Raw genomic sequence first — 16,832 nt, 5'->3', positions numbered from 1 at the left:
AAATTAAAGTTCCCACCCTCAATGGAGAGCCCCTTAGTGGAGTGGTGCGTCATGGACCCTCTTCCGTCATTTCACCTGTCCTCTTGTCCAATACCTGGATCCATGTGACCTGAAGTTCCGCCTCACTCATCACCGTTCACATGGCAACATCTCCAACATCCGTCCCCTTTCCCAGGATCAGTGAACAGTTCTGGCATCCCAAACCGAGATAACCTGTAAAGCCTACAAATGAGACTAAGAAGAAAAATATAATGTACCCAGTAAATAAAATAACATGAATACATGTATTATTGCCTTATTAAATTTAAAACCTATGTACTAAGTGTGATTACCGAACATGCCTAGCCGACCCAGTGCATTATTATCCATCGTGCGCATTTGTATCAAAGAAATAAAAAAACAAACATAATAAGAGAAAGCTTCCGAAACACATTACAAAGATAACGTCCGACGTACAAGTTAACAAAAAATGCTTCCAGCCCACAATGTGAAACAATGACAGATACAAAATGAAGCATACATATAACTATAAAATATATGTATAAGTTTAAAATAAACCATAAATGTATAACCAATACACAAGATCCATATCCGATGCCAATACATAACAACGAATAAAAACACTGTTAGGTAAATTAAAAAAGATTAATAAAGTTTGTATTGGACATTAAAATCTTGTTCTACATCGATTACATGTTGGTGTAGTTTGGTAACAAAGTAAGATATAACGTGAATTACATTGTTAACGGAAAATAGCACCAAGATCATTCAGAAAAGACAATACACGAGATTTAAATATATAAGGAAGCCACAGCCACTCCGACACAGAGTAGTAAAAAATCTGAAAGTGAACTAGAATTTATGAATCTGTAACGCCTTCCTCAAATTTTTTGTTGAACCATATTTGAATGATGACGATGTCATATGGCTTACCAAAGGGCCTTTGGTGGTGTTCAACTAATTTGAAATATAGGGGATTATCTATCTGCCAAACATATACGCCACTTTCTATCTGTGGTGTAATAATGAGGAGTCAAGTACGGGAATCCATGTTGCACCTAGTCGATAGAGCCGTGTACTTGATAATAACAGCGTAGATCACACGGTTACTAATGTAGAAGTATACTGGTCACCTAGGAGCCGGAAGAGTGGGGAGGAAATAAACACGAACCTCTCATTCTGACGAGTCCACTCCCTGAGAGAATGATTGTCACATTTCTCAAGAAATTCATAATAGCTAGACTTAGGCCCTAGATTGCATAATACAATAGCAGGAATACCACCCTTGATCTGAACCAGTTTACCATACTTACAGTTTGACTGTCAGTCTCACTGTGCACCACTTAACTCCTTCCTGTGCTTTAACTTGAGATAGTGAGGAGCGATGACATCAATTACATTGTACATGATATCATTGCGGAATGTGTTGGAATTGAAATCCATATACCCACAAATATAATTATACAGGCCCAAAGACTGAGCCCATGCTGTTATACTTGTTCGGCTCGATCCTTCTAAGATCAAACTTATTGGCCAATCAATACCACTCCTAAGAATATATATATTATTTCCCTCAGGCCGCACAACGCCATTAATAATAAAATTATCCGCTAACCATTGCGAATATATTCTCAGCATTAGCCTTGAGATTATGATATTAAAGAAAAATGACTTAGGATCCTTCTCCTTTATTATTTGTAATGAATCCGCAGCGAAACTAGCATTAAGTGGCTCAACATAAACCTCAGCTAAATTAAGTGGACCACCCCTTGAAGATGTCCCATCTATCTATAATTCACCCTTGTCAGTATAATCACCTTTCATTTCAACATACACCTTGATGTCGGAGCAAGACCCGACAGTCTGAATGTTTGGATGAAAGCTTGAAGAAAAAGGAAGATCTTACAGGTTGAACAACCTTTGATTTGTGATCTGAAACTTGCCCTCCAATTGAATCAACAGGTGTAGATCCGATTGACCATCATCATGGAGCTCCCTCACAACCCTAATAAACCTCTTATTACTTGGTAATGGAATGGCAAGGAACTGCGACAATGCCTCTTCCTTGGATAGAGAAGAACGAGGATAAGTCATGAAAACAAATTTATCACTGAAACGAAATCTCTTAGGCAGGAGTGGCATGATTGTAATAAATGGAATGTCACCAAGGGAGCTCCTCTAAGATTCCCCTTATTAAAATATATTGGTGTTAATATATACTCCTTAGCAACAGTGGCCATCTGAGTTAATATTACTAGATGGCCTCCCCTGGGCCCACCGCCATGTGGCCCAATCAGATACCAACATTCAAATTAAAGTTCCCACCCTCAGTGGAGAGCCCTTTGGTGGAGTGGTGCGCCATGGGCCCTCCTCTGTCCTCTCTCCTGTCCTCTTGTCCAATACCTAGATCCACGTGACCTAAAGTTCCATCTCTCTCATCACCATCCACATGGCAACATCTCCAACGTTCGTCCCCTTCCCCCGAATTAGTGAGGTTTTCTGGCATCCCAACCGAGATAACCTACAAAGCCTAGAAAGGAGACTAAAAAGAAAAGGATGATGTACCTGGGAAATAAAATAACACTAATACATGTATTATTGCCTTGTTAAAGTCAAAACCTATGTATGTAGGTGTGATTACCGATCTTGCCTAGCCAACCCTATGCATCATTACCCGTTGTACGCATTTGTATAAAAAGAAATATAATAACAAACATAATAAGTTAAAGCTTCCAAAATACATATTGCAAAGAAAGCGTCTGACGTACAAGTTAACAAAAAATGCTTCCAGCACATAATGTAAAACAATGACAGATGCACAATAAAGCATACATTACCCCTGGAATGTGGACGAGATAATCTTATATTATCTCATTTGGTTATATAAAGTGGGAATATAATATTCTCGGAATGTGATAACTTGGCCAATATTACCGATAATGAGATTACCGGAGGAATCTCACATTCGGGGACGAATGTGAATTTTTATTCTCAATATACCCTTTAAATTCAATAAAACCTCAAAAAATATTAACTTTTCAAAAATTTTAAAAATAAGAAGATTTGCCTTCCAAATCCTAACCTCATGACTTGTCTTCCTTCTCTTTGAGCAAATCTAATGGTTGGATGAAGATAAAATAACTTTGAGCAAGTTTAATGTTTGGATGAAGATAAAATTACTTTGAGTAAGTTTAATGCTTGGAGGAAGATAAAAATCATTTGAGATTAATTTTTATCAAATATAAAAGTTAAAAAGAAAATTTCATATTTATTTAAAATAAGTCTGTCTTAATAAATATTAATAAAATTAACTATATTAAAATTTAAAATTTATTTTTAATAATAACAAATATATACTATTAAACAATTTTGATATTTACTAGAAAATATTATCAACTTAGATATATTTAGTATTTATTCGATAAGGGTATTTTGGTAAAAAAAATATTATAATGAAAGATTCCATGTTTGTTACTAGTCCTTGGATCTTTTCCTTGGGCTGTTAAGCTTAATGGGCATTGCTCATGGTATGCTTTCTCAGCAGAAATGACCGATGCGTAAGATGAAAGCATAAAGTGAATCCTTGCATAAGGAACCAAGTTGGTTTGAAACTCAATCACGTCCATGTTGAGCGCTCCATCAAACCTCAGGTATGCAGTCAGGGATAATATTACTTGAGAAATCAGATGGTTGAAGTTGGTGTAGGAGTGATCAATGTCGAGTGAGCGCCTACAAATGTTGTAGATGGCTTCATTGTCGAGAAGACTTGCAACATCTGTGTGCTCTAGAATGGAGTGAGTGGAGAGGACACTATTGTAGGGTTCAACAACAGAGGTGAAAACCCGAGGAGAAGGGTCAACAGTGAAGCCAAGTATCGATTTCTTGCCATAGTCAACTGAGAGACTTTTAAAATTAATACCGGCAATAGTCTAAAAAAAAATATTTTTAAGATACATATATATATATATATATTATTTGGTCAGCTGAATTGGATTATGCGATATATATTATTTTTTTATAAAGTATTTGTGAAAATTATTGGGTGACCATTGATTTTTTAAAAAAGTTTTTTTTCGGTTGATATAGTCATTGAAATATTTTTATACTTGTATATCTCTATGATTAAAAATCAAATGATAAAAATTATTTCTTTTTCCCTGTTTTATATATAGAAAATAAAGGGTAATTTGAATTTTAATTAAAAGTATTTAATTAATTTTTAATCAAATGGCAAATTGTGGATTACCTTTGTCTGTATAATGGGAGATTCATAATGGCACTTTTGTATGTATATCCCTTCAAATTCATTTAATTGTGGGTATACTTTTAAAATTATATTTATTTGTATAGATACACCTCTATGCTACATATATATATTGAAATATATTACAAATTATATAAATAATGATTTTTAAATAATAAAAATTGAATTTTATTTAAAATTTTAAATTACGGGGCAATGTTAATGCAATCAATGAAGTAAGTTTAATTTTTTTTAAAGAAAATATAATAATAATTAATAATTTTAAGGGGTACATATACACAAGCCTTTGGTCATTTGCAAATGTCCTAGTTTAATATATATATCAAAGACTTGTGTATAAATTTTACCAAAGATAAGTCTTTGGTATACATAATCCTTTTTCTCATCATCAAAGCACAAAAAAGATGGGGAGGAGAAAAATCACAACCACACTACCTAACTCCAACCCATCCCACCACCATTCATCATAAGATGAACCACCTTGCTGGGACCAATTATTGTCTTCATCAGTTCAGTAAACTTATTGGTTCAATCTGTGGATCCGCCAAACTGGGAAAATTAGATTCAAATGCTGGAATGGAAGAACTCTGATGGAATTATAGCTAGACAGTATTTCTTGGCCACAAATTTGTACTGAAAATTTAGATAATTGTACGTTATGATTATATAAATGAATAGAGGACATATGTGTTATATGGAAGAAAAATATTACTAAGAAGTTTTAAATTTACCTTGTGCTGGTTGTACTTCTCTCTGATTAATGGCAAGGAGTTATTGGGACTATTACAGAAGAGACAATGCATAGCCTTCACACATTCACATAGCTCTGAAGGTTTACATGAGGTGTATTGGAGCATTGTTTCACACTAAATCATCATCAATGGAGTTAATTTAATTGGAAACTGGATGTAATACTGAGAAAAGAGGGTAAATTTTTGAAGAAGAGACACATTCACATACCTCTGAAGGTTTACATGAGGTGTATTGGTGCATTAATGTTGCACACTAAATCATCATCAATGGAGTTAATTTAATTGGAAACTGGATGTAATACTGAGAAAAGAGGGTAAATTTTTGAAGAAAAGATGTACCCAAAGGTCTCTTTTGTTGGTTGGCAGATGAAATTTGCAAGAAAAATTGAAGAATCCGCCACTAAAGATGGAGAATACAAAGAAAGTTATAAATATATATTAAACTAGGACACTTGCAAATAACCAAGGACTTGTGCATATATGCCCTTAAAAATTTTTAATAATTATTTTTTTATTTAAAAAATCATTATTTATATAATTTGTAATATATTTCAATACTATATTTAGCATAGAGGCGTATCAATACAAATAAATATAATTTTAAAAGTATACACACAATTAAATGAATTTTAAGGTCTACACATACAAAAGTGCCATTATGAATCTCCCATTATACATACAAAAGTAATTCACAATCTCAAATTCAGATTACCCTTTATTTTTCTCTATGTAAAACAAGAAAAAGAAATAATTTTTATCATTTGATTTTACTCATGAAGATATACAAGTATAGAAATATTTCAATGACTACATCTAAATATATATATACTTTATAAAAAATATGGTCAACCAATAATGTTTACAAATACTTTATAAAAAATATCATTTTCATATTGTATAATACAATTTGTAAAATATCATCTCACCAAGTAATTAATATATATATATACATCTTAAAAATATTTTTTTAGACTATTGATGGTATTAATTTTAAAAGTCTCTCAGCTGACTATGGCAAGAAATTGAAGCTTGGCTTCACTGTTTACCCTTCTCCTCAGGTTTCCACCTCTGTTGTTGAACCCTGCAATAGCGTTCTCTCCACTCACTCCCTTCTCAAGCACACTGATGTTGCAGTTTGTCTCGACAATGAGGCCATCTACGACATCTGCAGGGTGCTCACTCAACGATTGATCGCCCCTCCTACACCAATTTCAACTGTCTTGATTTCTTAGGTAATATCATCTCTGACTGCATCCATAGATTTGATGGAGCACTCAACATGGACGTGACTGAGTTTCAAACCAACTTGGTTCCTTATCTAATGGTTCATTTCATGCTTTCCTCTTACGCACCGCACCGGTCATTTCTGCTGAGAAAGCATACCATGAGCAACTTTTCATTCTTGAGATAACAAACATGGTATCAAAGCCCATTAAGTTTAACAACCCAAGGAAAAGATACAAAGACTAGTAAAAAACATGAAATCTTTCATTATAATTTTTTTAGTAAAATACTCTTGTCTAATAAATGCTAAACATATCTAACTTCATAATATTTTCTAATAAATATTGAAATTGTTTAATAACAAATATTTGTTATTATTAGAAATAAATTTTTAATTTTAATATAGTTAATTTTTATTAATATTAATTAAGTCAAACTTATTTTATATAAATATAAAATTTTCTTTTAACTTTTATATTTGAGAAAAAAATTAATCTCAAATGTTTTTTATCTTCATCCAAACATTAAACTTGCTCAAAGTTATTTTTTCTTTATCCAACCATTAGATTTGCTTAAAGAGAAGGAAGACACATTTTAAGGTTAGGGTTTGGAAGGCAAATCTTCTTATTTTTTGAAATTTTTGAAAAGTTAACATTTTTTTAGATTTTATTGAATTTGAAGGGTATATTGAGAATAAAAATTCACATTCGGCCTCAAATGTGAGATTACTACGGTAATCACATGATCGGTAATATTAGTAGAGTTATCACATTCCGAGAATATTATATTCCCACTTTATATAACAAAATGAGACAATATAAAATTATCTCGACCACAGTCCAGGGGTAATGTAATACTACCCCAACCAAAATGGCCCCGAAAGATGTTATATAGCTCCATTTTACAACCCAGTTATTTGCTTAGTGTCCAAGCTATTGTTGTGTGTAGCTCTTTTAAATTTTTTTTTTTTAAAAAGAAAGAAAAACTTCTCCTTAATGTTAGGAGCTTGTAAGCACATTAATACAAATAGAATTGTGAGTATACAATTTAATAAAACTAAATACTAAATATGTAACGTTAAAAATTTAATTTGATTTGTATATATACTCCTCATTTACAAATTGCATTAAAATATACTAAGCAATAAATGCATTTCATTGATTGTATTAACTGCGGGCTCCTTTTTTTCTCACCGGCCTTTGATTAAGATTTGACCGGTTAAAAATAAATGGATCCCAAATAAAAATTTAATTTTTTATGACTTCAAGAGATTATGGGTTCATGATTTTTCATTAAGGGCAAGCCCTTAATGTTAATTACCTAGACATTGTCTCCGGGAACCTCCGATTAAGAAATAAGTTGTGACAACAAATTTTTCATTCATTTCAATAAATATGAATTTACAAATTTCGTTGTCAATACAAGGAATTTAAAATCATCTTGATGCCACTTAGGCTTATGGGCCCAAGGAAACAATGATTGTAGCGTCTTATCTCGTGACTATCTATTTGTGGTGAAACACTCTTTGACTTTTTGTTGACATTTTAGTCTTCGATCAAATTTTGAGAATTTGAATCTAGGACATGAGTTTAGAAACTTGTGAACTTGTGTCTTGGACATTTTGAGCCCCTGAATTTGCATTTTGAATTTAATTTGGGTTTCAAGTCATGAATTCTCAATGTTGATGAACCATAAACTTACTTTTCGACTTTTCATGCTTGTGAAGCTTCTTTCCGATCTTGACTTGTGAAAACTCTTGAGCCTTTGACTTTTTGATGTTTTTGAGAATAATGAGTTCAATTGTCGATGTATATATATATAAATATATTCAAATATTGACTTGTGAGAACTCTTGGACTCATGGGTTCAATTGTCGATTTATATTTTGACTTGTGAAACTCTTTGAGTCTTTGACTTTTTGATATCATGGAAATTTGTTGAGTTCGATTGTCGATTTATGTTGATTTTTAAACATTGACTTGTGAAACTCTTTTGTGTATGTACGACTTACGAGGTCTCGAGACCGTTGAGTTCGATTATCGATTTATATGGATTTTATGTCTTGACTTTTTCATATCTTGAATCTAGACATTTGGTTTTTGTTTTGATTTTGATGTTTTTGTTTTGTTATATATATATATATATACTTATTATCAGCATGTACTGCTCATGTGCCTTATCGTCACGTTGCATGTCTTGTTATCGTCTTAAGATAATTATCTCATTATTGCTCTCGAGAGTTTGTATATTTATTCATTTATTTTTAATTACGGCTGCCCTAAAGATATAACAAGCGATAATAAATCAAACCCTAGAAATATGAGGGTTTTTGAATCAGATTGCATAACCATGCCTTAACCTTGTTTTGGTGGTCTCAGTTTTCAATTAATTTCATTTGTTTGCCTTGATGAATTCACCAGCTACATCCTTCATGTTGAGAATGGGATATGGGTTGCATGGTGCATGGGCCATTCTTATACATGATTATATATATTCCTTGATTATATATGGGTGCAGGTTTTTTATAAAGCACTCTTTTCAAAGCATGACTTTGCTTTAAGTGCCCGTGCATGCATGCCATGCTCATATTCACCTTCAAAATTTTTATTGATGCTGCGTGGGTATATAGTAACATGCTTCTCATTATTTTGACAAAGCGAACATGTGAGCATGCATGCTTACGATTCTTTCTCTTATATATATAATCATGTACGCTGTCACGGGGATAGTATTGCATGCTTTTTCTCGTTTCTTTCCCTCATACAGAGATAGTTTAAGCCCACTAGCGAGACCATCAGAGATCCGGTTCACTTGCCATTTTCTTATTGTTATTATTATTATTTCTTCCATGTATATTCCCTTCTTGGTAGGATCCACGGTCGATGCTCATCATTTATTCATTCGCCGAATGATAGCCCATGAGTATATATGCATAGCATTGTCTCAATTCTTTTCTTTTTATTTTTAATCACATCAACACCAAATGAAAGAGTAGGTGCTTTTCACATTAAATCACCATAAGGTATCATTACAACTTCCATGATTTTTAATATATATATATTTGGAGTGAGGCCCGTGGTGTATATGTGCATACTTGCCTCTCATTTTATATCATTTATTCATTTTTCATGTAGGGGTCTGTAATTAATTCTTTAAAAATGGATCATGCACATCGATATGCATGCATACATGTTTTTCTCAAACTCTCATTTGCATTCTGATAGTTTCACATAGCTTTGAGACCCAGAAAAATTAGGGACATGGTATTCATTCAGAAATAAATGATCCCTTATACACTTGAAGTTCAATCTTCTTTTTGATTGCATGATTCGGAAATAGAAAACACCTCAATGATATATGGGTATTAGTCCATGAAGTGCGGGATATATATATATATATATATATATATATATATATATATATATATATATATATATATATATTGTGGATGATTTAAGGCACTAGAGTGTTTGGAAGCTTGGATAACGTGGGATGGGGATGGGATATCCACTAGTTAGCTTGTTTGGATAACTGGATTAGCATGGATGGGGCATCTCCATCCCTGAAAAAATTGGATGAGTGGCGTCCCACCAAATCGGTGGGACGCCACTCATCCCGTGATTTACTCTATCTTTCATCCCGCTCCCCATCCATCTTCATCCCTTTCTCATCGCGATATACTCACCACCTCTCAAATCTGCAAAATCTCGGGCTGGCGGTGAGACTTGAGTTCTTCTCTCGGGGATCTAGGCAGCGAGTGTACTGGTCTCGACCATCTCGGCGGTGGTGAGCGGTTCTCTTCGGATCCAGTGCTTGGTGAGCAGTTCTCATCCATGCGTGATGAAGCGGTTCTTATCTTCCTCTCATTAAAAATAAGAAAATAGAAAATCTCGATTGTTTTTAAATGGAAAATAATTTATTTATCTCACTTTATTTTAATTGGATCAGATCCCAATGTCATGTCAAAATTTTGTTTGATTCATGTGGATCATTACTCGGTTGTCTATATTAAAAATTTGGTTTGTTTGTTAGCTAAAAATCGGATATTGTTTAAGTCTTGGTTTGTTTGTTAGAAAGAAATTTGGATTTGTATTGTTAGCTAAAATCACTTTTCCTTGCATCTTTCGCGTGTGATGAACAATTACCTTTTATTATTGGATTACATCATGGTCAACAGCTTGAGTTATCATTAGTAATTTCTCAAACAAAAATTTCTTAACAGATGATAAACACCATACAACAACCATCACTGAATTACAAATCACTCTTTATGTTTAAGTCTTTACCATCCATAACAAGAATGCTTTTAGTTTTGGGATGTGTTTTTGCATATGTTTATTCATATTATTATGCATGTGTTTTGCTTGAGGGTTGATGAGCTTGTATTTTTAGTTTTGAGCTACGAAACTATGTCTACAATGTTTTATAACGGTTTGTAAACTTCTAGCTTCACTTATGTGTTGGTTTGATATTAATGTGTAATCTTCTATCAGATTGAAACTTTATTTTGAGGTTTATTGAATTGTTGTAATGCTAATGTTTTCATTGTCTTAAGCCATAATCAATTTGTTTCTAGGTTCAATAATTAAGTTAAATTTTTGTTTCTTTACATTATGATTTTATTAATTACTACAATTTAAATGTTTATCTCAATATTTTAAACAAATTCAATTCAATTCAAAAATCAAGTTAAATAATAAATTGCTATGTTATTTATTAATAATCCTTTTAAAAATATTTTCATGCTAAATAGATATAAAAAATTCATATATCCGTTATTTAATCCAAATACTTAATTAAAATATTTTAAAAATAAATTTCTCTAATCATCCACTATAATTGAATTTAATTAAACAAATTAATTATATTTTAAAAAACTATTAATTAAATAAAGGGTAACTTCACCCCCTCATGGATGAGGTAGGTTATCATACCATTCTCATATCCACCTAACCAAACATTCAAAAATGGATATCCAAAACTTTACATATCCTTATCCCTCTAACGAAACACCAAACAATCTCTACATCCTTACTCCCATTAAATCCCTGTCAAACACTTAAACATGGATATTCTCATCCATGGATATTTTCATCCATGGATATTTTCATCGATATCCCCCATTCATTTGGAATACAATATCCCATTATCCAAACACTACCCTAACAGTTTGGAAAACATGCGAGATCTGATCCATCGATTATATATGATAAATATATAGTTTAAGATGGGGCCAACATAAAATGAACCCACTATAATTTATTATAACTTATTTTATTATTCATTTATTTTGCTTGGACAATGATAGGCTTGCCTTTTTCAAACAAAGGCTCTTTTTAAATTCTTCTTTATAATGCTGCGTGGTGGCAATAACTTTTTGGGAGGGTTTCCGGGAAAAATAGAGAGGCCAAGCGATTGTCACAAGCTGCATTCTTTTTCTCTACTGTGCGTTCCATGTTTTTAAGAAGATCAACCAATGCGGAATGGCTTCGGTGCTTCTCGATAATTTTTTGATACTCATCGATGGAAAGAGGTGAAAAGGATAGCGGTATGTATTCAGCCGAGCTTCGACCTTGATACTACGAGCAATGAGGAGTAGACCACCATTCTCGAGGAATAGCAATATGGCCCAGCTCCACTTTAAAGATGTTGAGAAGTGCGACTAAGTGTTCTTGATTTGAAGGATTGGATGAAGAAAAAGTTTGATGTAAGGTGACCGGGATTGCCGAGAGCAATCTCGGTTGAATAAATTAGATTTAGTTAACGATCCCGAAATTTCATATGCAGCTTTTGTTGGGTAATATCGCAAAAATCAAATAACATTAAAAGGGCATGCGGAAGCAATAATATATTGCGATATATATTCTAATTGTTTTTAATAGGCACCGTAATTTAATTAGAGGCCCTAGAAAATTACCTCTTGATGATTTTTCTGATCGTTGAACTTATCTCTCGGATTGATCGTAGATCTCCTAGCGCCTATGAAAGTTCCACGCCTCTAGATCCTGCACTTGAATTAAAGAGACAATCTCCTCTTCTTCTCAAATAGTGGCTAGGGTTAGAGAGGAAGAGAGGCTAGGGGATTTTCTCACTAGAGAATTAATTGAGTTAATTCTATAGTTGGAAGGAGTCATGTTATAGAAACTTCATAAAAGCATGATAAACATTATTCAATTATGAGTTCTATTCGAAATATGAACCTTCATAACATAATAAACATCATTCAATTATGAAGTCCTATTCAAAATATGAACCTTCATAATATGATAAACATTAGCATAGAAGTTACTAGAAATATGAGTCTAATCTAACTAAAAACCACTTTTTATCTTTGAGTCCTCATAATTTTGATTATCTATTTGACTCCATCAATTTAAATCAAAATTTAAACTTAAAGACAAAAATCCTAGTTTCAATTTACATTTCACTCATCCCATGAAGTAAAATTGTAAATTGACAATTACCACATGTCTCAAAAGCGAGGTGATTCTTTATCCCTTTTAAAGCGTGACTCCTAGGTTCGTTTCGATTGGCAATGGGAGGATACCAAAAGAGCGTGGGTAACACCTGGCCCGTGGCCCACGTACGTAGCCCAATTGAACACGAATAAGTAGATCATTACGAGACCTTTCGATTATGATTACCATATGTGTATAAACCTTTTGCGTTCTTGTATCCCAAGCGGGTGAGCCATGGTAATTGTCAAACTCACTGAACTCGATCATATATGCAAATAACTATAGTGGGGTGAGATTACCAAACTACCCTTCGTGTCCCATAGGATTAGTTTGACTGCCTTGGCCAAGGTATTCTAATCTCACATACTTATAGTCGCATGGGATCTTGACTCGTTTACTTCCGAGAGGCGAATTCCTTCTTTGTGATCACTCACAACTACTTCACTGTCCAGACATGAGTCGTACTTGGTCGGTCCCTACCAAAGGTGGTGAGCCTAACAACTCTAGTAACGGACTAGGGCGTCACAAGTACATTGTGATCATGATACCTCAGGTCTAAGGTCCACTCATAAGATCATAACCAACAATCCCAATCATTTACTGTCAAAGAGTAAAACCCATGTGATTGGATTGTTGCGAGTCATGTTAGAATACACCAATTCCCAATGATGTATTTATGACATATGCTCACACTATTCCATAGTGTTTAACTAGCACTCTTTATCAAAGTATATATTATACAAATCCTTACGAACCTTTAACGCCCAATTAAAGATACTCTGATTTGCAAACTATTTAAGTGTATAAGTATCAAACTCTTCTATTGCTCTTCTCTTTATCCCACAAAGAGTAGAATATTTAACTTAATACACATGGACTATGATATTCAAAACTAATTATAATGCCATCACAAGATTTATATGAACATCAAAATAAATGCCTACTAAATAAGAATGTATAATACAAATAAAATGCCGTAATACAAGTATCCTCGTTGGCATTCGAGGGCATAATCCTAATAGTTTTAGCTTTAACTTCTTCACTCGAAGAAGTCTAGATCATGTTGATGAGGTATGCAACAGTCATTCTCATCACTATGACGGCGGCAGAGCCACTGTGCTTCATTGTCTTGGAGAAATATCTTTATTATTATTTGCTTCATTGGTTTAAATGTTGTTTTCTAGGAAACGTTGCTCCACCAGTTGGGTACCATCATATTTGCATTAGTGAGCTTCCGGCTGGTGACCAGGCAAGTGAGGCAACCAGAGTCGAGCCAACTCTTGATGGATGAACAGTCGTATGTTTGGTCGGGTGGAGGCGTGGCGAGGGATCCGTCATTAACTCCAAAGAAATCAGGCATTGATATCATTGAGTTGGGATTCTTTTTGAAATCTAGAGATCTGTTTACTCTTCCAATTGGCGATGCTGGACCGGGATCGGAGTTGGAATAAAAGGAACGGCATGACAACACACCATGAATGCCATCAAGCTACTGAGAACTCCGGCATCAATGGGGCAAGTGAAGGTCTCAGAGCGGAAGTCATCGATGTCATCGGAGAGGGTGATGAGAGATCGGAGAAGGGTTGCCGGAGAGATGTCTTCAAAGGGATGGACTGCCGGGAGAAATAGAAACCGGCCCTGTGATGATTCTTTTTTCATTTTGGATTTGGAATCATCTTCTTATACTGGTTATGGAGCTCTGTTCTCGGTAAGTAATCAACGGGATAATAGATTCGGACTTTACAAGCAACTAGCAGAAATACGGATCCGTTTTGGTGGTCTTCATAGCGAGCGGTGGCACTTACGGCTGTGGCTGCGGCCACGGCGATGGCAATAGTTGATGGGCAGAGGCCATCTCCTTCAAGATCTAGTCACAAGATGAGCAGCATGTCTTTGTCCCGCCGGTACAGCAGCGGCGATTAACTAATGGCGGCAGGGTAATGGCGTTGATAGCGATAACGACAGCATGTGTCATGATGATGGCTGTAGCTTTCTCTCTTCTTCTTGAAATCTTCATTTTTTCCTCTTTTTTTATCTTCAAATTCTCAGTTTCTCCTCCGTTTTTGTGGGTACGTCGTCGAGAATGACCGCAGGCAATGGACATGGATGACAGCGGCAGCTATGTTGGCGATGGCAACAGCACCTCAAGCTCGTCTATCTTCAAAGCCTCTTCATGCCTTGATTCCACCATCCTCACAGCATCTTCTAGTTTCTCGGGGTTCTCAATCTTTACAGCTCTAATCAAGAGCGGCATCTGTCGGCGATGATGTTAAAAGAAACAACATCGGGCAACATCAGCAACAACAGCAGCAATAGTAATGGCGTCAAGCGGCGGCAGCGACACCAACAAAAGCATCGGGTATACTTGACGGCATTATCTCAGCCATTCAAGTAACAATGACGATGAGTGGCATCAGTGGCGAATTGTAGATGGCATGCTTGGCGGCATTATTTCAACCACTCAAGCAGCCATAACAGAGAGGATTAGATTTCAAACCTTTTTTTTATTCAAATTTCAAATTTCAAATTTTAAATCTTCTTTTTTTATATTTATTTTATTTATTATTTTATTTTATTATTTTTATTATTTTTGTTATTATTATTTTTAATTTTATTATTTATCTTTTTTTTAGAATTCATTAATCCCAATTTGCCTCGGGATGTGTATTTGGTGTTTCAGGATTTGCATTTCTCAAGTTGCCTTGAGATATGTATTCAGGCTAGCAATATGAAATTTAGGATCGCCTCGAGATGCGTACTTGAGCTATCCTAAGATTTGAGATTGCCTCGAGATATGTATTCTCAAGGGCAATTTCATAATTTGTATTTATGCCTCGAGATAAATTCTCAAGGGCAATTTTGTAATTTATATTTTGTCTCGAGTTATGTGCTCTCGGTCGATCTTGCGATTTAAATGTTTTAGCTCACCTCGAGATATGTGCTCTAGGCTGATCTTATGATTTGGATATTTTAGATAGCCTCGAGAGCTGCTCTCGGCTGATCTTCAAATTCTAACTTTTTAGATTATCTCAAAAATGTCTTCTAGACTTATCTTGAATATATCCAAATATAATGAAATTTATTTATTTTAACCACATGTTGTCCTAATTCGATTATGATTTGACTGTATGTAATTTTTAAAATTTTTATTTGATTTGAATCAGGACATGCAATTTTTTACATAAACATTAACATTGCCTAGTAATTTATAACTTTAAGTAAAATTCTATTTGTATTATTTAAAAAACCAATATTTATATTATTTGTAATATATTTCAACAGTATATGTAGCTTAGAGGTGTATCAATACAAATAAATTTAATTTTAAAAATATACCCACAATTAAATGAATTTTAAAGGTTACACATACAAAAGTGCCATTATGAATCTCCCATCATACATACAAAGAGAATTCTCAGTCTCCCATTTGATTAAGAATTAATTAAATACTAGGCATTCTCCCAGGCTTTGCATCGGAGTTTTTAAAATTTTGTGAGGAGTTTTGAGGCAATATCATATATTAAATAATATAATTAAACAACTCCTACCATAGAAACTATTTTATACCTTGGATTTCAAAGGTCTTATGGACATTTATTGCATAAATAATTAGGTGTAATTAAAGTTTTTAAATTATTAATATTATAAGTAATATAAATAAAAATTTAAATGCTATTAAAAAATTAAAATTATTCCTTAAAACGCTCTCGGAGTAGATTATACATCTACTTTAATAGAATGTATAGATTTTTTAAGTAAAATTCAAATTATCTTTTAGTTTTCAATATATAAAGCAAGGAAAAAGAAATAATTTTTATAATTTGATTTTTAGTCATAGAGATATACAAGTATAGAAATATTTCAATGACTATATCACCAAAAAAAAAAAAAATCATGAACAAAGTGAAATTATTTTCTCTTACATAGTGTTTGGATCTAAAAATACCATCATGGAAAGAAAAAGGAGGAAAAGAAAAGGAAAATAAAAGAAGAGTTGAACGTTTATTTAGATAGCTAAATTTTATAGGAAAAAAAGGAGGGTTAATTCACCAACTTTTTTATTTGTTCTCTTCAAGAAAAAATGGCATGGCTCCATCTTTGACTAAGTTATTTAAATTAATTTTTGAAAACCAA

At 33.5% G+C, this 16,832-nt stretch overlaps 1 pseudogene; it reads left to right on the top strand.

The window, feature by feature from the left end:
* The first annotated feature begins 3,624 nt into the window (after window positions 1-3,624).
* LOC120250607 lies at window positions 3,625-6,486 on the top strand (annotated as a pseudogene).
* Window positions 6,487-16,832: the final 10,346 nt, after the last annotated feature.

The sequence above is a fragment of the Dioscorea cayenensis genome, chromosome 1, assembly GCF_009730915.1.
Source record: "Dioscorea cayenensis subsp. rotundata cultivar TDr96_F1 chromosome 1, TDr96_F1_v2_PseudoChromosome.rev07_lg8_w22 25.fasta, whole genome shotgun sequence".
Classification (NCBI taxonomy): Eukaryota; Viridiplantae; Streptophyta; class Magnoliopsida; order Dioscoreales; family Dioscoreaceae; genus Dioscorea; species Dioscorea cayenensis.
This window is presented reverse-complemented; position numbering and strand designations above follow the sequence as displayed.